The sequence below is a fragment of the Sciurus carolinensis genome, chromosome 17 (assembly GCF_902686445.1).
Source record: "Sciurus carolinensis chromosome 17, mSciCar1.2, whole genome shotgun sequence".
Taxonomy (NCBI): Eukaryota; Metazoa; Chordata; class Mammalia; order Rodentia; family Sciuridae; genus Sciurus; species Sciurus carolinensis.
Window position 1 is genome coordinate 27,046,248 of NC_062229.1, and position 21,364 is coordinate 27,067,611.

The 21,364-nt window shown below is 42.2% G+C and overlaps 1 long non-coding RNA gene across 2 annotated transcripts; it reads left to right on the forward strand.

Moving 5' to 3' along the window:
- The first annotated feature begins 3,847 nt into the window (after nucleotides 1-3,847).
- LOC124968754 (uncharacterized) lies at nucleotides 3,848-20,324 on the forward strand. 2 transcript variants are annotated; one of them, XR_007105836.1, is made up of 6 exons: nucleotides 3,848-4,149; nucleotides 4,630-4,731; nucleotides 5,810-5,861; nucleotides 12,708-12,784; nucleotides 13,277-13,396; nucleotides 18,492-20,324. It is a non-coding gene; the product is annotated as an uncharacterized LOC124968754 (long non-coding RNA). The 2 variants fall into 2 exon arrangements; XR_007105835.1 differs by lacking the exon at nucleotides 18,492-20,324 and adding an exon at nucleotides 14,231-14,646.
- The last annotated feature ends 1,040 nt before the right edge of the window (nucleotides 20,325-21,364 follow it).

Sequence of the window (21,364 nt, forward strand, 5' to 3'; positions counted from 1 at the left end):
CTAACCACTTTTCCAGGTGCTCGGTAACCACCTGTGTGTTAAACAGACCATTCCTTAAAAAAATAAAATAAAAATTATTTAAAAAGAAAAGAAAGAAAGGGGTGCTGGGCCTGGGGATATAGCTCAGTTGGTAGAGTGGGTTCAATTTCTACCACCACCAAAAAAAAAAAGATTTGCAGCCAGCTTTTTCAAAGCAGCCCCATTTCCCACTTCCCACTGAGCTGGGGTAGATGAGTTCATATTAATGAACGGCTCACATTTCCCTGGCCTTGCTCCTCTTGCCATGAGGACCTCTGTGTCCCCCTCACAGTTTACCCAGACCATTCTTGAGATGAGTCTTTTGCTTTCTTCCCCAGACTCCTGCATCTTTGTCTCCTGCTTCAAAGTCAGGGCCCCACCTCAGTCACTGCTTCCAGAGCCTCTAGAGGCTTGCACCTGCCCCAGGACCTCAGCCACGCTCCTCCAGGTGCCTCAGTGCCTGAGCCTGGGACTCCTCAGGGGACCAAATCCACTCTGTGTGTACCTGCAGGAGGCAAGAAATCACAGTCCGCCCCCCTGACCTCTTGTCATGCTCAATCAGTAGGGTCACTTGGTGGTGTTGTGTAGTCAAACCCCCAGTGAAACTGCTCCTACAAGAGGTTTAAACCCTGAATCAAAGGCCTGTGGAAAGGGCCAACATTTAAGACAGGAAGCAAATTGGCCCCTCTCCTCTTCTCATGCCCCTGTGCAAACCTTGCCTTGAGTCATTCATGTACCCTTACTATTTGGATGAATATGGGAAGAGGCAGCATTTTCCTAAAGGGGGTCTCAAGGATGTTTATTGGTTTTACTAGAGAAAAGATGGGAGGGGTCCCAAAGTCAAATAAGACTGAAAAGTCCTAAGTTTAGCAGGTGTCTGCACTATGGGTTACAAACCTCTGATATCTTAACATATATCTGTAATAGGCAGCATTTTCCAGCTTTCCTGATGTGTGACTCCATTTATGTCCTTTATTATGAAGAATGAGAATTTTGGGAAATGTTTTTCAGATGTCTTGATAAATAAATGAGAATCTCTCTTTAAGTCAAGTTTCTCCTCTTCCTGAGAGCACTGGCTGACGCTGGGCTTTTGGAAAGAGTTCTCAACCCCTTGAATGCAATGTCCTGCAGGGACACCATGCACCCTGCCTGGACCCAGGCAGATGCTGACTGGCATGTAAGCTAAAGGTCCCCAACACAGAGCTCAGACCAGACTCTGGGGACTTGCCTGGTGAGCAAGAACTGGAAGCTTGAAGGATGGGTATATTTTAATTATGTCAATTTGAAGGGTGAAAAGTATCATTTGCATTCCCCTAATGATGTGTAAGATTGAACTTTTTTTTTTACCTATTTGTTAGCAATATTCATATTGTCTTATATGACTTGAAATGCCCTTTACTCATTCCTCTATTAGATTTATTGCCTTTTTTTAAAAAAAACTGAGTTTTAGAAGCTAGCCTTGTATCCTTGCTCAACTCCCCATAAGTTCTTTTCAATCTGACATCTTTCTTCCGTACTAGATCATTTTCTTCTACTATATCTTCTTAACTTTTTTCCCTAGTCATTCTGTGTGTTCTCTCTTATAGGAATTCCTAAAATGGCATCTCTTCATTTTTTTTTTCCCTACTGCTTTTTGGGAGAATTCCTTAGCTTGATCTTCCATTTAGCTAATATAGTTTTCATTTGTCTATTCACCCCGTTTATTGAGTTTTGAAAAATATGTTGTCAATCATGACTTTAATTTCTTTCCCATGGAGGCTTCACTTTTAAATAGATGTGATCTTCTCTTCAGTATCTGTAGGAGGTTCTTTTAGCTACTTGGAGTTTACTTCTTTGGTGTAAATTCTGCTTCCTTGGAGTCAGTTCTTTTGTTGTTCTTGATGCCTCTCAGTCTCTGGCTGGCTGTTGATATTTATAGATGAGCATGGGGACTGAGCAGTTGGTGGCTGGATGATATTCCCTTACTCCATATGACAATCCCATTCCTCTGGCAAGGAATGCAGTTTCTGAGTCAGGAGCCAGCCTGAGGTGTTTCTGTGGACTTAGGGCTAAAGAACTAGCTCAGCTGTGCATCCTGTGGTGCGTTCCTCACTTGGTCTTTCTCCTATTGCTCTTGCCCCTGGTCTGGAACTTTGCTTCAGGAATTCACTCAGCAGTGATTGGGCTCAAACCCTGAAGCATTCCAGTCTCTGTTTCATTTATCATTCATCTGTTCTTATACTGATCTCCTATTTCCCAGAAACTCCTTGATCTTCTGGACAGTGACCCTACTCCTCTGATGGCACACAACCACTCTTTTTATTTCTGTCTCTTCCATGGTTTCAGTGGGATTTGGAGAAGAAATGAGGCCAGTGTGTTCTTAGCCATGTTGAACTGTAAGACACTTATTCTGCAATTAGAATTATTTCATGAGATTACATTGCCAGAAGTGGTATTATTGGATCAAAGAGCAGGAACATTTTTGAAGTTGTTGACACATTTTACAATCTGGTTGCTAAACTGAGTAGATCAGAAGGCAGTGGCTTTGGCGGGGAGGAAGCTAGGTTACCATCTTAGTTCCTTCATTTGCCAATTGTGTAACCTGAGGTAGGGAACCTCTCTGAACCTCAGTTTCCTCATTGGTCAGTTTGGGATGGTGGTAGAAACAACATGAAAGAAGACAGTGGGGACAAGCTTGTGGAAAGCATCTTCCTGGAGGCCCAGCCTATAAAAGCTGCTTGATAAATGCTGTTAGTCAGTGTTGTTTCAAATAAGTGGTTTGTCAATATCAAAGAACTGTGGCCTCAACCAGGAACTTGGAAAGGCAATCTCCTTCATGGCCATTGGCATTTCATGCTCTCAGATAAATGGCTTCCCAGCTTGGTATCTCTGTCTCCAAAGGGAGAAGTCGTTCCCACCTGCCTTTCAGTGGAGGCTTCTGGAAAGATTTGCTGCTTAGGAAGCCCTTAAGGATGGGTGGATGAAATTCCCTACACAGGCTTGGGGCTGTTTAATTGACATGATGGGTGCTGAACCCCTAAATGCCCCTGCCCCAGAGAGAGCCATGACTAGATGTGTTCCTCCTTCTGAGTCCACTCGGGCATTAACTCCTGGAGAAGAAACACCTGGTCCTTATTCTGGGAATTCCAGAAATTTAATTTCTTCCTCAGCCAGGACCTTGCTTCTTATGACTTCCTTTTCCTATTTGAAAATTTATTAATCAGAAATTCTGTTCCAGGGAGGCAGGCTGAACCGTGACCACGGCCGCATGCTGGTATAGGCCCAGGATGCCGGAAACCGAGTGTTTCCTTTACGTCCAGCCCAGAGGAAGGGCTGCGGATGGCTCTCACCAGATCCTCCAAGGCCACTGACCCAGGGGTTCAATGGCCCCAGAGTATCAGGAAGCTTGAGAGATAAGAATATTTTTAAAAACCAGCTTGATGGCAGAGAGACAGAGAAGTGTGTACTTGCAGAACTAAGGGCAGGCCCCACGCAGTGGTCAGCCAGGGGCCAGCTCTGTGAAAGGTCATGGAAGCAAGGTTCTGGCAGAGTGGAAGGAGGCAAAGTGGAGTGAGAGAGGAGAGCAGGGAAGAGGAGAGCCCCTGATGAGGGGCACTGGGACAGCTGTAGGGAATCCACCAGGCCTGCAGCCTCTGGATTTGTTTTGATTTAGTAAGCAGTTAAAAATAAATAAATAAAATCAAGGTGCAGGACTTGGCCAGCAGCTGGCCTTTGCACAGCAGGAGCCATCACAACAAGGATCTGTTCCTTCCTCTTTCCCAGTCCAACTCACTGAGCAGCCAGCAGCCTCCAAGCTGGAGCAGGCAGGACCAGCAGGAAGCGCCTTCCAGAGGCTGAGGGCGGGAGGGACCCAGGGCATGAATAAGGGCCTAGGAGAAAGGGCCCTCCGCTCCACCACTCCTTTAACTCTTCTCTGCACACAATTGGCTCTCTCTCTGCTCCCCAAAGGACTGTGTGCAGCCAATCCATGGAGTGTCACCTGGGAGCCTTCCCCCAATAACAAGGATGACAATGACGGCAGCTGAATATTCTTCGACTTCTGGCTAGTGAGATAGGAAACAGGCACAGAAAGATTGAGTAACTTGCTCAAGGTCACATAGCTAGGAAGGAGAAAGCTGGCATCAAACCCAGGTAATTTCTAAGGTTTCTGAAAAATGGTCCAGGAAGCTCTGCAGAATATAAAGTTTCCAGAGGGCTCTTGGGCATCTCAGCACCCTGGGCATAGGATTGGATGAGGAGGGAAGGCCTGCTGTGAGCAAGTTAAGGCCAGCAGCAGCCCTTGGAAATCAATTCCAATTCCACTATCCAGCAAAGTGCAAACGTTCCTCATAGTTCGGGAGATGAACAGTGAAAAAAGAGGAAAGGAGCGATTCTTAAATGCTTTGGTGACTCCTTTCTCAGCTCCAGCGTCTCCCCTGGGTCTCTCCCCACAGTAGAGACACTGCTTTCTCTTGCTGTCATTGCTGGACTTTCTTAGTCTGCTTTTGCAACCTGCTCTGCAAGGAGATGTCCCCACCCTCCTTGGGGTGGGGGGTGCACTCTTCTCAGATCTGAATCCTCAGTGCATATACTTCTTTAGGGGAAAATAGTTACATGTCTTTCTGATTACAGAAAATACCTGCCAGATGCAAAAACAAGTTAAGTGTGAGTAATCTTGCAAGTGGTACATCTCTAGAATGGAAAGCTATTTGACCATTAAAAAAAAAAAAAAAGGTAAGAATTTTTTTTAACTTTTATTTGTTTTTTTCATTAACTTATTTTTTGACAATGATAAATATTAAAAAAAATTTTTTGCATACATGTATATAGGGTACTAATGTCTATCTCAAGCTACCATCCTTACCATCCCTACCCACCCCACCCCTCCCCTCACTCCCCTCTGTATAATCCAAAGTTCCTTCATTCTTCCCTACCCACCCCCCAGTATGGATCAGCATCCATTTGTTAGAGAAAATATTTGGCCTTTGGTTTTTTAGGGATTGGCTTATTTCACTTAGCATGATATTCTCCAGTTCCATCTATTTACCTGCAAATGCCATCATTTCATTTTCTTTAAGACTGAGTAATATTCTGTTGTGTGTATGTACCACGTTTTCTTTATCCATTCATCTGTTGAAGGGCATCTAGGTTGGTTCCATAATTCAGCTATTGTGAATTGATGTGGCTGTGTCACTGTAGTATGCTGAGTTTAAGTCCTTTGGGTATAAACTAAGGAGTGGGATAGCTGGGTCAATGGTGGTTCCTTTCCAAGTTTTCTTAAGAATCTCCATAATGAAAAGCTGAGGATTCTTGTTATACCTTGATATGAATAAAATAACTCAGGGCTAAATGACAAAAGGAGGCTGTGGGCAGTGTGAAGGGCACCTGCCAACTGTGTCACCTTCCCCCAAACGATGCTCAGGCAGCTGGTAACACTGGTTGTTCTCTGGGAAGAGCTGGGTGGCTTGGAGGGAGATAGTTTTACAGAGATTTGGGTTTTGATTTCATATGATTTTCTTACTTCAGATTTAAAAATTTGAAAAAGAATAGTTTATCATGAGGTACTCAGTGAAAATAATTCTTTTAATATATACCCTTCCAAATTTCACTTGCTGTATATACACAGGCATATTTCGTTTATTTCTACAAAACTGAGAGCATGTTATAATTACAACCTTCTCCCTCCCTGTTTACTGTACGTGTATCCATATCAAGGTATACCAATCACATTGGCAACTTAAGTAGCTACAAAATAATCCATTGTATACTTTTACCATAATATTTCTAACTAATTTCTTTTTATTTTGAACAGTCTTATTGACATCCATATGATTTTATTTACACTTCTCTAATGGCTAACAATGGTAAGCATTTTTTCATGTGTTTTTTGACCATTTGTATATTTTCTTTAGATAAATGTCTGCCAGATCTTTTGCCTCTATCTTAAATAGAGACATAAATCATCTACTTAAAATGTTAAATTTAATCATTTTTAGGATATTCATGACCATGACCATAATCTAATTTTAGAGCATTTTTATCACACAAAAAAGGAAACCCATGCCCTACAGCAACTCTCCCCCATTCTTCCCCTTCTCTCAGCCCCAGGCTACCACTCATCTATTTTCTGTCCCTGTGAATTTGTTTATTCTGAATGTTTCCTGTGAATTTTTTGTGTCTGGCTTCTTGCCTTCAATGTTTTCAAGGTTCTTCCATGTTGTAACATGGATTAGTGCTTCAATCCTTTTTCCTAATGGATAATATTCCATCACATGGATATAACACATCATTTATCCATTCATCCATTTACAGACAGTAGGGTGTTTCCATTTCTTGTGTAACATAAATATTCATTTTTGGGATATTAGATGCTGCTGCTACGGACATTCCCGTACAAGTTTTTGGGCGAACGTACCTTTTCAACACCAGAATTAGATGGGTCACATGGAAACTGTTGGTTTAGCTTTTGGAGGAACTGCCCAACTTCCAAAGCAGCCACTTGAGGTTCTCACCTGAGACATGCCAGTTTCTCCACATTCTCGCCGACACTTGTGGTGTGTGTTTTTATCGTAGCTGTCCCGGTGCATGTGAAGTCATGTGGTTATGGTTTTATTTACACCTCTCTGATGGCTCACAGTGGTGAGCATTGCTTCATGTGTTTGTTGGTCATTTGTATATTTTCTTTGGGTAAATGTTAAAGATCTTTTGCTTCTCTCAACTGGTTTGTCATTTTACTATTGAGTTGCGAGAATTCCTATATATTGTGAATATAAGTCCCTTATCAGATAAATAATTGGCAAATATTTTCTCCCATGTTGTGGGTTCTTTCCCTTCTTCTTTTATTTTGTGGTACTGGGGATCAAACCTGGGACCTCATTGTGCATGTTAGACAAGCACTGTACCACTGAGCAATGTCACCAACTCCTGTTTTTTCCTTTCTTGATGAAAAAAAAAAAACTAATTTTGATGAAATCCAATCGATCTAGTTTTACTTTTATTCATTGTGTTTTTGGTTTCATACAAAAGAAACCATTGTCTACCTGAAAGTCAGTGAGGTTTACTCCTATTTTATCCTTAGCAAGTAATTGTTTTAGCTGTTACATTTAGGTTTGTTGTTCATTTTGAGTTACTTTTTGCATAAGTGAAGCCAAGTTCTAAATTCATTCTTTTGCCTATGGTTATCTAGTTGTCCCAGGATCATTAGTGGAAAAGACTGTTCTTACCCAATGTATTGTCTTGGAACTCTTGATAAAGATTGTTTGACCATAAAGATTAGAGCGTATCTCTAGACTCTCAACTGTACTTCATGGATCTCATTGTCTATCCTTCCCCAGTACCACACCATCTTGATTACTATAGTTCCCCATTAGTTTTTGAAACCAGGACATGTAAGTCCTCCAACCTCTTTATTGTATTCAAGATTACTTTGATTATTATGGGCTCTTTGTATTTTCATATGAATTTTAGGATCAGCTTGTCAGTTTCTACAAAAGAATAAGCTGAGGCTTTGATAGAGACTGCATTGAAACTACATAAGGGAGTTTTTGTATCAGGTTAATACTGGTTTCATTTGATAAGCAAGGAAATGTTCCCTCCTAGTTTCTGCAAGAGCTTCTGGGAAAGATTGTTACTGATTCTTTTTTAAATATTTGGTAGAATTGACTAATGAAGTTAGATGGGCCTCAGCTTCTCTTTGAGGAGGATTTTAAATTACTACTTCAATCTCAATACCTTCAGAGATCTACTCAGAATGTCTACTTCTTCTGACAATAGTTTGTGTCTTTCTAGGAATTTATTCATTGCATCTAGGTGAACTTTTTGGTATATATTTGTTCATAGTAATCCCTTCTAAACCCCTTGTTTTTGTAAGGTTCATAATGAGGTCCCCTGATTTTGGTAACTATGTCTTCTCCCTTCTTCAGTCACTTCAGCAAGGATTTTTCAATTTTGTTGATTTAAAATTTTTTTTTTTCATTATTTTTTTTTCTATTTTTTCCCCAACCTATTTTCACTCTAACCTTTACTATATTTTTGATGCTTACATTGTTTACGTTTCTCTTCTTTTTCTAGGAACTTAAGGTATAATGTCAGGTTATAGATTCATGTTCTTTCTTTTGATATAGATGTAAATTTTCCTCTAAGCACTGCTTTAGCTTTGTCTGATAAGTGTTGGTATGCTGTTTTCATTTTTATCTCAATGTATTTTTAAATTTCCCTACAGTTTTCTTTTTTGACCCATTGGTTATTTAAAGAGTACATTGTTTAATTTCCACATGTTTATGAATTTATCAAATTCACTTCTATTTATTCCAAATGTAATTTTTTTGTAGCTGGAAAATATGTTCCTTTCAATCTGTCTCCATTTTCTAAGGTCTGCTTGTGGCTTACCAATGTTCTATCTTAAAGAATGCTACATGTGTGCTTGAGAAGAACACGAACTCTGAGATTGTTGGTTGGGATGTCCTACAGTTGCTTCGGAGGTTACTTGGTTTATGGTGTTGATCAAGTCTTTCTTTTGTGATATCTACCTACTTCTATCACTTATTGAAAGTGCAATGTTGGTGTCTCCAGTTATTAATTTTGAGTTATTCCTCCCTTCAACTTTGTTTTTGCTTCAAGTATTTTAATGTGTTGTTACTAGATGCACAAATAATTGTTAAAACTTTTCAATGGGTTGAACATTTTGTCTTTAGTAACAATTTTTGCCTTAAAATCTATCCCAGCCATTGTTTGTATAGGCAATCCAGCTCTCTTTTAATTTTTGTTAGTGTGGTACATCATTCTCTACCCATTTACTTCCAACCTATTTTTATCTATGAATCTGAAATGTTAAAGCATGTTTTCTAAAAACTCCACTCTTCCAATCTGTCTTTTAATTGAAGTATTGATTCATTTACGTTTAATGTAACCCGCACAAGTATCAACTCAAAATGGATAAAAGACTTAGGGATTAGATCAGAAACTATGCAACTCCTAGGAAAAAACATAGGGTTAACACCCCAGCATATAGGCACAGGCAATGACTTTCTCAATAGAACCTCTAAAGCTCAGGAAATCTGGCCAAGAGTTAAGAAATGGAATGGCATCAAATTTAAAAACTTCTACACAGCAGAGGAAACAATTAGGAATGTGAAGAAGAGAGAACCTACAGGATGGGAGAAAATCTTTGCTAGCTACTCTTCTGACAGAGGATTAATATCTAGAATATATAAAGAACTCAAACTTTCTACCAAAAAAAAAAAAATCAAATAACCCAATTAATAAATGGGCAAATGAATTAAACAGACATTTCTCAAAAGAAATAAAAATGGCCAACAAATTAATGAAAAAATGTTCAACATTATTAGGGAAATGCAACTCAAAACTACACTGAGATTTCATCTCACATCATTCAGAATGGTAATCATCAAGAATACAAATAATAATAAATGCTGGAAAAAATGTAGAGATAAAGGAAGACTTTTACACTGTTGGTGGGACTGTGAAGTAGTACGAGTACTATGGAAATCAATATGGAAGTCCCTCAGAAGGGTAAGCATGGAACCACCATATGATCCCAGCTATACCACTCCTTGGTATTTATCCTGAAGAGTTAAAGTCATCATACCACAGTGATACAAGCATACCCATGTTTATAGCACAATAACCAAACTATGGAACCAGCCTAGGTGTCCATCAACAGATGAATGGATAAAGAAAATGTGTTATATATGCACAATGGAGTTTTATTCAGCTATAAAGAAAAATGAAATTATGGCATTTGCAGAAAATGGGTGGGACTAGAGACCATTATTATGTTAAGCAAAATAAGTTAAACTCAGAAGGTTGAGGGTCATGTTTTATATGTAGAAGCTAGAGAGGAAAAAAGGAAAAAAAGATGGAGCAGAACTAATGAAAATCGAAGTGGGGGTCAACAGAGAAAGTGAGGTTGGAGGGAGGGAGGGAGAGAGTGCTTGGGAGTGATATTGACCAAATTATATTGTTACTTTGTGTATTGTGTGCATGTATGAATATGTAACAACAAATCCCATCAGTATGTACAACGATAAATGCACCAATAAAAATGGGAAAATTGAAAAAAGGAACTTAATTTAGAACAATCTAGTTAGAATTAATACCAACTAAAAGTCAATAGTATACAGAAACCTTGCTCAAATGTAGTTCCAACTCCTTTGTGCTATTATTGTCATACAAATCATATCTTTGTACATGATGTACATTGACCCTCTTTAGGCAGTTGTCTTTTAAATCAGAAGTAGGAAGAGTTAGCAAAGTAGAAACTTACTGTTATATTTACCTAAGTAGTGACCTTTACTGGTGCTCTTTCTTTCTTTATTTGGATTACCATTAATAGCCTTCACCTTCATTCCAGCCCCAAAGACTCCTTTTAGTATTTCTTATAAGGCAGATGTGCTAGCAGCAAGTTTTCTCAGCTCTTGCTATCTGAAATTGCTTGGTTTCTCTTTCATTTTTGAAGGATAGCTGATTACAGAATGCTTACTTGATAGTCTTTCTCTGTTAGCACTTTGAATAGATCATCACACTGCCTTCTGACCTCCACTTGTGATAAGTCCATTATTAATATTATGAACCATTTATATGTGGCCAGTAATTTTTCTTTTGCTGTTTTCAAGAGTTTCTCTGTTTTTTACTTCTGACATTTCGATGGTGATATGACTTGGTGTATGTTGACTTATGTTTATCTTACTTGAATTTCACTGGGCTTCTTGGATGTGTAAATTAAATGTTTTTCATTGAATTTGAGAAGATGTTAGGCACTATTTTTTCAAATATTCCATCACTTTCTCATTTTCCTCTCTTTCTGGGCCTATGTTATGCATGTTGGTACACTTGATGGACTCCTATGGGTTTCAGAAGCTCTATTTATTTCTCTTCATTCTTTTTTCTATCTTTATCAAAATGGATAATCACAATGAATTAAAGTTTACTCGTTTTTTTTTCTTGCTAGTTCAAATATGCTCTTTAGCCCCTCTCATGAATGTGTCATTTCAGCTATTTTCAACTCCAGAATTTCCATTTGGTTCTTTTTTCATAACTTCCATTTCTTGATTGTAATTATCTATATGGGATATTATCACAACATTTTCCTTTAATCCTTTAGACATGTTTTTGAACATATTTATAATATCTGGTCTAAATCTTGTTTAATAATCCAGTATATGGCCTTCTTTATGGAAAGTTTCTCTTGATCATTTTCTTTCGCCTCTTACTGTTTCTTCCCATGTCTCATCATTTTTTGCTGAATACTGGATATTTTAGAAAATATGTAACAGATATGGAAAATCAGATTCCTCCCTCATTGGGGATTCTTGTTGTGGCTATTGCTTTTGTTGCTACCAGTTGGCAATTTTCATGGATGACTTATGCACACTCTGTTCTTAGGCAGACACTCGAGTGTGTGGCCACACACTCGAGTTCTGCTCAGGCAGCTTAGTTGCTAGCTAATGCGTGCACAGCAATTACCTGGAATGTGTTGAACCCATAATCTTCCACACTTGCCCAGGAGCTGTGTGTGTGCCGAGACATGCCCTCAATGCTAAGCTGTTCTCCAGTCTGCCTTCACTTCCCCTTCCTCTTGTGCAGGGCCTCAAGTGAGCCAGAGGGAGAGATGGGGTTCTCTCTCACTCTTCTCATTTTATTCCCCAGGCATGTGCACAGTCCTCGATATGCTTGTGGCCTTCTAGATTCCCAGGAATACGTCAAAGCCTTTTAAAGTTTCCTATAGACACCCTTTCCCTTAGTCTTTGTTTTAAATTTTTGGCCAGATTCTTTTGTGTCAATGCTCTGTGGATGGGACTTTTTGAGAAACTCCAAGCCCAACCTAAGGACTCATTGTTGCAACTCACAAAAAGTTGATATTCTGCTCTTACCATTACTTTTTTTATTGTCCAGAGCCTCCTTCCATCCCCAAAACACTATATGAAATAAAGGACACACCAAAGTTTCTGCAAATTTCATCTTACTCAAAGGCAAGCAGAGGTGGCTTTGGTGCAATGTGACAAAGTCTCAAATTGGGTCCCATTTTGCTTTTGGTTTTGACTGATGTGACAGGGTTGCCTTTATTCTCCTCAGACCAAAGGAGCTCATGTTGTAAGATGAAACCAGAAGTCAACTAGCCCTGGGTTTCTTCCCCTGGTGACATCTGCAGCAGCCTCAGCACCATGAGCCAAAGGGCTAAGCATGCTGAGTGGTTCTGCCGACACACCCTGGGATGTGGAAGGAACATGTGAACTAGGACTCAGAGAGGAGCCACCTTCAGGCTCACAGGATGGACCCCACAAGGACCCCCATTTTGTCCCCACAAAGAACCAGGCCCTCTTCTTCATTGTAACCATCCCAGAATACAAAGAAGTCTCTGGAAAGATCCAACTGCCACTTCTCAGTGCTGAGCTGGTTTGGCAGGGAGCATAACAGACAGCAGTTGCCAGCCTTGAGGGGCAGAGGGCTATTCTGTGCCATTTTTACAGAGTCATGTTCCCGATTTGATTGAAAGTGGAATCTTTAATAATATATAGATTTTAAGTGACGGTAGGTTTAGTGTTGCCAAATTCTAGCATAAAGCATATTTTTACAGCTGGGATGATAAATCCCTGAAAGACGGCATTCACCATGGAAACGCGGACACAGCCTTTCATTCCCTTCCCAGTGATTAAAAATCCTCATTTCAATTTGTTTTTCTTTATTTTGAGCTGGAGTTATTCGCAAGCCCAGGAATACATCTTGCTGTGATAGAAAACTAAATGCTGCCCTCTGTCAGAAATAAGATGTAAGTAACTCACTGAGGTGGTGAAAATCTTGGTTTGGAGAATCTGGGAAACCCAGGAAAATGGACTTTCTTACTTAAAAACTTTCCTGGAAAGAAAATCCTGAGCAACTTTCCTCGTTTCCTAGGAAAATGAGGTAGGGAAAGAAAGGCAGACACTTAAGGGTGTGTTATCAAAGCAAACCACGTTGGGCAACTGGAGATCTATCCCTTTGAGGAATTTTGGGAGTGAGGTGTAGACAATACAGCTCAGGGTCCTCTTGCCTAGGGGAAGGGGTAATTGGGGTGTTTATGCACCAACTCCCACCAGTCCTTGGTTTTAGGCATTTCTGGGTTGCTGGCCTTGCAGGCTCCAAGACCAGAGGAAGCTCTCAGGTAGAGAGATGCTGATCTTGGGGCTGAGGTTCAGCCGTGTGATACTGAGACCTGAGACCTGTCTGCTGCACCTGCCCTCCATTATCTCTTTTATTCTTCTTTGGACTATTTTACTAGCAGGCATATTTTATACTCTAGAATTCAGGATATTTTTTCACTCTGCTTATCCAAGACCTATAGTCTCTACTGAACCAAAAGGGATCCTATTAACCATATGCCTGAGAACATCTTTCTACTTTGGTAAGTCTTTTAACTGGAAAACCATAATGGATATAACCACAAGTCTTAATCTGCCAGAAAGATCTCAATGATGTTCCTGGTCTGAGAGCTGATATTGTCTCAAATTTCCCAACCTAACAAGGCTTCATTTAACTGCACAGATCATGTTAGAACAAGGCCTAATGGTGTCACTATGAGGGGGTTCAAGGAGGTCTTTCCAGAGGCAGAGGAGACTTCTATTCAGCTCTTCCAGGTTTCTGACGCATCACAGAAAAGAATTTAAGGATATGACAGGTTTTAGCCAGGAGAAGAAAAGCTTCCCAGGTAAAACATGAAGATACTCAGGGCAGAGCAGAAGGTGGGCCATCTAGAGAGCAAGAAGAGCTTTGGGGCCTGGGACTCTTCTTTTAAAGGAAAATTTGTGAGTGGGGGGCACTGGAAGGTATATTTGGATGACATCAGTCTGGCGATCACAAGATGGCTTAGGGTGCTCCGATAGTTCTCAATCTTTAGGTTGATGTTGTCTCCATTGTCTGATCAGTAGATAACATTTGGAATGTACTGTTTATTATAGGCTCTTAAAATATCCCCCTTTGCTTAATCTATTCTAGAATTGTGTGTTAGTGCATGGTGTGGGCCATTAGAAGTGCCCCGGTCAATTTTCATCAGTGAGCAGGATTACAGTAACTCTAAGACTTGCAGGTTTCTCCGAAATTTGGGAGAGAGGGGACTGGGAGAAAAACAGGTCTGGGGAGTGACAGGCCTCAGAGAAAAAAAATGGCTTGAAGAACTTAAGCATAAGACTTTCAGATTAAATTTGTAGACTTCTTTCCCTTCCTTTTGTCTCTTTTTCAGCTCTTTTTAAATTTCTTCTGCCCTACCTCAGTGGAACTCAAGCACTTCCCAGATTCTGCATACAGTCAGAACTTTATAACAGAGTTTTCCAAAGTAATCAGTCAGGGAGTGCTTCTCAGAAGAGGGGTTCAGAGGTCAGACAAGGTTGGTAAGATTGACAGGCATAGCCCCCTCTTAAAGGTCATAATACCCGCCAGCACATGAAAAGCTCTGAGGAGGGCAGGGGGTGGGGAAAGGCTGCTGGGGAATGAGATCGATCAAATTATCTTATGTGCATGTTCAGATATAATGATTCCCAGTATTATGTGCAATTATAATGTACCAATATGAAATTTTAAGTTCTGAACTGGGTGCAGTGGTACACACCTGTAATCTCAGAGGCTTGGGAGGCTGAGCAGGAGGATCTCAAGGTTCAAGCCAACCTCAGCAACTTAGCAAGGTCCTGTCTCAAGGTCCTGTCTCAAAATTTTGAAAAAGTGAAAAAGGGCTGGGAATGTAGCTCAGTGGTTAAGTGCCCCTGGGTTAAATCCCTGGTACCAAAATAAATGAATAAGCAAAATAAGCTCTAAGAAACCCTACAGGGAAGAAATCCCAACTCATCTCATCACTGGACCATATGTGTCCGTGTGGGACATCTATTATTCTGTGATACACTGGGTTACTTTACATAAAGTGTTTTGTCTTATATTTATCCTCTCTCTTACTTTAGTGAAAGATATGGATATTATTTTTATTATACAAGTATTATATGCTTGTTGTAGAAAGACTGGAAAAACAAATAAGTAAAAAAGAGAAGAAAAGTCTACGAAATACAATCCCTGTGGACACTTCGGGTTCTGACCTAGCACATATCCATGTTGTGCCATTCCTTTGTGTGAAGGATCCTTCATTATACCAGGAGTCAACCTCGTTTCCTGGCCTATGTTGTTTTATGACCCCCAATTCTAAGAAGTGGGTATCATGAAATAAAACCAATCAACAAAGATCCAAGAATCATTTTGAATTACTTCTAAAACCCCAGGTGGAGAAACATTTCTCTGCCATCTATTGTACTTTTTTACAGGGAGTGACTGGCTAAGAAAATAAACAAATTGGTAGGAAGTAAAAAAATGACATATGATAATTTCTCAACATGGAGAAAACATTATTACAAAAGATGAGAATGAAATACACCCAAGAATTGGAAAGATGGTTCCAAAGATAACTTTCTTTCTTTGCTATTATAAAAGCAAAGTATAAAGTAAAAGTATTTTTATAAAGCACCCTCTCTCCCCACACAAACTCAGTTACAGTAGGGCTTAAAGCAAAGTGGGGGACACTGTGTCTTGGGAGGTTCTTGCCTGGGAGGTGATATGGCCCTGAGGTTGGAGAGGAGTCCCTCACCTCTCTCCCACCAAAAGCATTGGGTTTGCTCAGGGCATCCTGGCCTCCGTGGCTCCCAGATGTAGGGGTCATGAGTGTCTCTGAAAGAGGTATGAGGGGTAGTTGGTTGAAATGACCTCAAAACAACTCTGGATTGGAGATGCCATGAACACCCCCTTTCACAAAGGATCCCTGAATATTCTTCCCTAGAGGCTTTGGCCTGGCTATGCACTCAGTCTGGGCTCATCTTTCAGGTCTGAGCTCAGAGAGTCTGAGAGGAGCCCAAAAGCACACAGCACTGGGAGCCAATACCACAAGTGCAAACTTTGAACTCTCAGAGAATGTTCAGAGTTACGTACGGATTGAAAAGAGGAAATTCCCTACCTAAGTCTGACACGTGAAGTCCTGTGCTATGAGGAGAACATGCAATGTCTGAGTCAGATCTTCTCTTTAAGACAATTACTTGTCTGAAAGGGCCATGGACAATTCCAATTCTATCTTTTGGTGACTGGAAGACCTCTCTAGGGGTCCAAGCTTGACACACAGTCCCAAACCACAGTCCCCTTGTCTCAGTCCACCTCCTTTGCCCTCTCATAGCAAGAGCCAGCCTGTCCTCTGGGCTCTGCAGAAATACTGGACAAGCTGTGGACCCAGGGGAGCCCCTGCCAGTCAGAGTCAGCGCCATCAACAACAGCCACACTGTCCTGCCCGAGGAGAGGGTCCCTAGAGAGCAAGGATGCTCAGGAAGTCATCTTGTGTTACCTCTTTACAACACCTTCCCTGATCCCCTTAGAACATGACATCCCTAATCACTGAAAATCCCCCGGTCCCTGTTTGCTTTTAAGCATTTTTATCACTTCCTAGTATTACACATCCTTTCTCTCCCCCCTTGTTCACCTTGATTCTCCAACCCTAAGAACACTGTCCAGCACCAACAGGTACTGTATAAATACCTGATAGGTGAATGTCCTTCTGTCTTTACAGTGGGATGAATGCATAGCAAAGGATCAGGAGTTCAGGCAAGGGCTGTCTGGGTGATTCTCTCAGTTACTGGATCAATTAGAATGCTTATTCCTGTGGCAGTTTTTGCATTTGACATCTCAGATCTTAAGAGTGAAGAGTCCTTCACCAGTCAGCTAGCAGAGCAGCAGAGGATGATGCTCAGGGACAGAACTCTGGTCCCCTGTCCCTTGTGTGACTTCCACCAAGTCCCTTCCCCTCTCTGCCTATCAGCTTCTCCCTTTAGATTCCAAATATCATAAGGTAGATTCCTACCCCAAAACAAGCATTACCAAGAAAGTGATTTATTAGGAAGGAAAGCCAGTAGGGCAGCAAGGAATGGGGACCAGAACAGGAGGAGGACACACAAGGGTGCAGCATCAGACAATGTTCCCTGGAGGGTCCCCCTTGACTGCAACCCAGAGACAGGGTAGGTCACACCCTGACCAGAGTATCTTGGTCAGAGCTGAGGGACTGGAGCATGTATACCCCTTAATCAAGGATACCTTGCAGGGCTGCAAATTCCAGGTTCCTCCAGCTCCCCATGTGCAGAGGCAAAGTGGACTCGGCAGACTGTGGGCAGCCCTCAGGGAAAGATGCAGTTGCTGCCTTTTGGAAATGAGGCTGGTGGAGAGTGAGGTCATATAGGTGGAGGTCTGACATGGCCTCTTACACGATATGTAAGAGGGTCCTTTCCTGTAAAGTTCTCTACAGACCTAGAAATGTGCATTTGAGTCCCCACCAGGGACTTACTAGGTGCCAGCATGTGCAAGTTCTTGAATGCCTTTGAGCCTCAACATAATTAACCCTGACACCAGGGAGAATGACATTGCCTCTCTTTGCATCTCTGCGAGGTCAGGATGTCCTGACTTGCTGTAAAGGGCTGTACAAAGGGGGAGTGATTTTGCCACAATGGTTCTCTGCTAGTACTCAAAGCAAGTTGAGGAGATTCTGAGGCTTGCTCTTTGCATAAGTGTATCATTACATGCAGTAATAAACAAAACCCCAAATTTTTGTGCCTTTACACAATAAAGTGATATGTCTTACTCACATAGTAGTATAAAATAAGTGTTTCTAGGATGTGGCAAGAAAACAAGGTGGATGGGGATATCAGCTCAACACAGTCATTCAGGGTCCAAGCTGATAGAAGCTTTGCCATCTTTATCTTGTAGTTTCCAAGGTCATCTGGGCATTGACATGGAACTGATAGGCGGTGGAATAGAGAAAATTTCATGCACGACTTTCACTGGAAATTCTACTCCTGTCCCATAGGCTGAAAGTCAGTCACATGACCATGTCTATCTGCAAGGGAGCCTGGGAACTGTAGTCTTGCTGTGTGCCCAGGAAGAGAAGGGGAAAAAGTTTAGTGATGAGCAAGAAGTCTTGCCATACCCCTGAATTTTACAGCTGTCGTCTTGGCAATGTGAGGCTACTCTCTGAGTGCACCCTGCTTTCAGAGGTTTTGACTGTACTTCACCCCCTCTTGCTTCCCCAGTCCAACTTCCTGTGGGCACTGTTCCTCTGTGCCCTTACACTACCCACAGCTTATGGGCCAGTCCCTGGGTGCCTCTATTATCTCAACCCGAAAGGAGGATGCATGTTTGCAGTTTTAAAGCTGCTCTTTTAATCTTTTACAACCTAGTAGGTTATACCCAGAGCCCCCCAAAGTCAGCATTTCCCAAAAGGCTCTTTCTCCCCCTGCCCCTTTTCACTCCTACCAACTTTTGGAGTTGCTGTTGACCATAGTTTATAATCACCATCTCAGAAAGAAGGTATATTCTTACTTGGCCTGATGCCCTCCCAATATTTGACACTTCCAAGAGAAGAGGAGGGCCAGAAATAGGATCTCCTTTCACCTTTACATCCCAGAGATAATGAATATTTCATTTTTATCTACAAGACAATCCAGGCACTTCCTGAGAGTCAGAGACTTACCTGTGTGGCTGAATTTTAAAGGAAAAGGGCTGAGCCAGTGGCTACAACTAGAACAGATCTACAGCAGCTCAGATCAAGAGAAGACCTTCAGGTCTCATCCTTGAGGACACTAACTTGGCCACCTGAAGTGTGAGGAACTGAGCAACTACACATTCCTCAGGAGCTTCTGTCCCATCTCTCCTCCCTGCATATCTTGAATCTAGAAGTGTCAATATTTAGAAGTTTTCCCTGATAGATAGGGAACCAGGTTTTTATTTGGGTTCTCATTCTTTCTGGGCTCAAATTCTTTGGAATTCAACATGTTTTGGATGATGTACACCTACATTAAAGATAGCCAAAATTGCGTGGCTGATTGTGGCCAAGTTTCTGTAAACACAATGGTGCATTCCCAAAGGCAGACGGTTTACCTGCTTTGAAAGTAATTCTGGGACATGGGAGATCATCTGTGACTCTAGATAAGGAAACTCGAGTCCACTAATATGGCCTAAGACCTGGAATGTGTAATTTCCCTTTGTGGGCCTCAGCAAAATCTGTAAAAATGTGGTGACTGAACAAATTACCCCCGAGTTCCCTCCCAGGTCCGACACCCTTCCATCAGATGACAACCCGTGGCGGATTCAACCTTTGAAGGATCAGCCTGCGGTTGCAGGGGTGCAGTTCCGTGAGACGCCACGAGAGGGAAGCCAGCAGAAATAGCTGGAGCTGCTGGGGTTCCCGTGAGGAGCAATGACTCAGGGAAGGATTTCCAGGGGGATAAGAAGTAGGCCTGTGGCTGCCACGGTTCCTCTGATTGCCTCCTCTCGTGATAATGCAGGCTGGGCATCCCCCAGCCCTGTGTCTCTGATAGCCAGTGGTCCTCTATCCTTGAAGATTCCTCCATCCTTGTCTCCTACAGGAAGACCTGAACTTCAGGCCTCTCCCTGTTTCAGCTGTGAAGACCATGCGCCCCCTAGCGGCTGTCCCTGTGCCTTCCCTGAATTTCTTCGCGTCTCTACTCCTATCGCATCACCTCATACTCAGTCTCGGCTTTGCCTTCCCTACCTCCCCACACTTCCACCCCAGCGGGTCAGGAACACAGATGACCATGCTTTCCAAACAGAATGACCAATCACAGTCACAGCTTCCAAGGAGGGAGAGCCAAGAGCTGTCCCTCAGATGTCTATTCCCAATGTCTCATTTCTGGAGTCTCAAAAGGACAGTCTAGACAAACCACTGAATGCTGTATTCCTCCCACGCCTTGTGCTCTGGCATTCCCCAGACCCTGGGCATCAGGTTGATAAACACTATGCACTTTTCCTCATCCTCTGCAACCCTTCCTAACTGGGTCAGGTCCCTCACTCACCAGGTATGTTCCTGAAATGGGTACTCTCCATCCATCATCTCATGTCACTCAGCCAAACTGCAAAGGCCCAAAGAAACTATGACTGGCTCAGACCATGTGGTTGGTCCTGCACTGACTGTGGACCAGGACCCAGGTTTACAGTCCCTTGCAGATTGTCACAATATGGAACAAGCAATTCCCAAAGAGAACCAGGGTATTTAAGGGGCAAGAGGATTGGATTCTGTGGGGACAAACAGCAACCCAAAACACCACGGGTTTGTGCATGTTCCCATGGCACCCTTGCCCACCCTGGTCTTGGCACTTATCATTCTGGACAGTCAGGAGATGTTTATTGGCTCTTCTCACCGTTGATCTGTGAGCATTCTGAAGACAGGAGGGCTGTCCTGCCCATATTTCAGCCTCAACACCCATGACCGTGCCTGGCATATGGTTGATGAATGAACCAATAAATGAGTGAATAAGTGATTGGCATAGATTGGAGTCTTGTTCTCAATTCTTGCTCCCCACCTGCTGCATGACCTCACAGTGTACTGTGGGGAGAAGAGTCTATCTCTATTCCTCTGCCCCTTTGATGTTAGGCTTAATTATGGCCATGAAAACAAGAGTCAGAGCCAGTTCTGAGCCAAGACCTTAGGAGACATCATGTGTTTCTGCCAATCATCCTGCACTGTGATCTGACCTGGAAAGAGCTAAGAGTCCTAATCCAAGGAGAATGAGTGAGGGACACAGGGAACAGACCTGAACCAAACTCCAAGCCTTAAACCAAGTCCAGATGACCAGCACCTGGAGCAGAACCTCCTCTGCCAATTGGCAGACCTGTGACCTTGTTGTTGGAAGCCATTGAGCCAGAGGGGTGTTGGTCAGGATTATTATGGCAATACTATCTCAGGTCGAGTTCTCTAGGATATAGACACCAAGGCCAAGAATCATGTGCAGGATTTTTATTAGGGAAGCAAATTTGTTTTTCACTACTAAAAAGGAATACCTAAAACAGTCTATTTAACTCACAGTTTTGGAAGTTTTCAGTCCCAATAGCATGGTGCACTTTCTGGTGAGGGCCTCCCTTGGCTGCATCACCTCATGGTGGATGGTAATGGTGGCAGCACATGTAAGTGTGAGAGATTAAAAAAAAACAAAAAACAAAAACAGGAAGAGACTGGGCCCCACAATCCCTTCTGAGGGCATACCACACCTAAAGATCTCCTGCTTCCCACCTCTTAAATGTTCCATATCCTAACATTGCCACACTGAGGACTAACTTCCAACACATGGAATTCAGGGGGACACAATGAAACTATAGCCAAAACACAGCAGGAAGTTTCTTGGGACCTACAACTGTGGAAGGGAGAGGACACAAGCAGGACTGAACAGAGGGAGAAGTTGAGCTAAACTGTGGTGCAGTCCCACAAGCTCTCAGCTCTGGAGTTATCTCAAGTTGGGGTAAGACCAGGTTTTCTCGAGATGAAGTGCTTCCCAGGGGGAGCTGCTGACCCTGC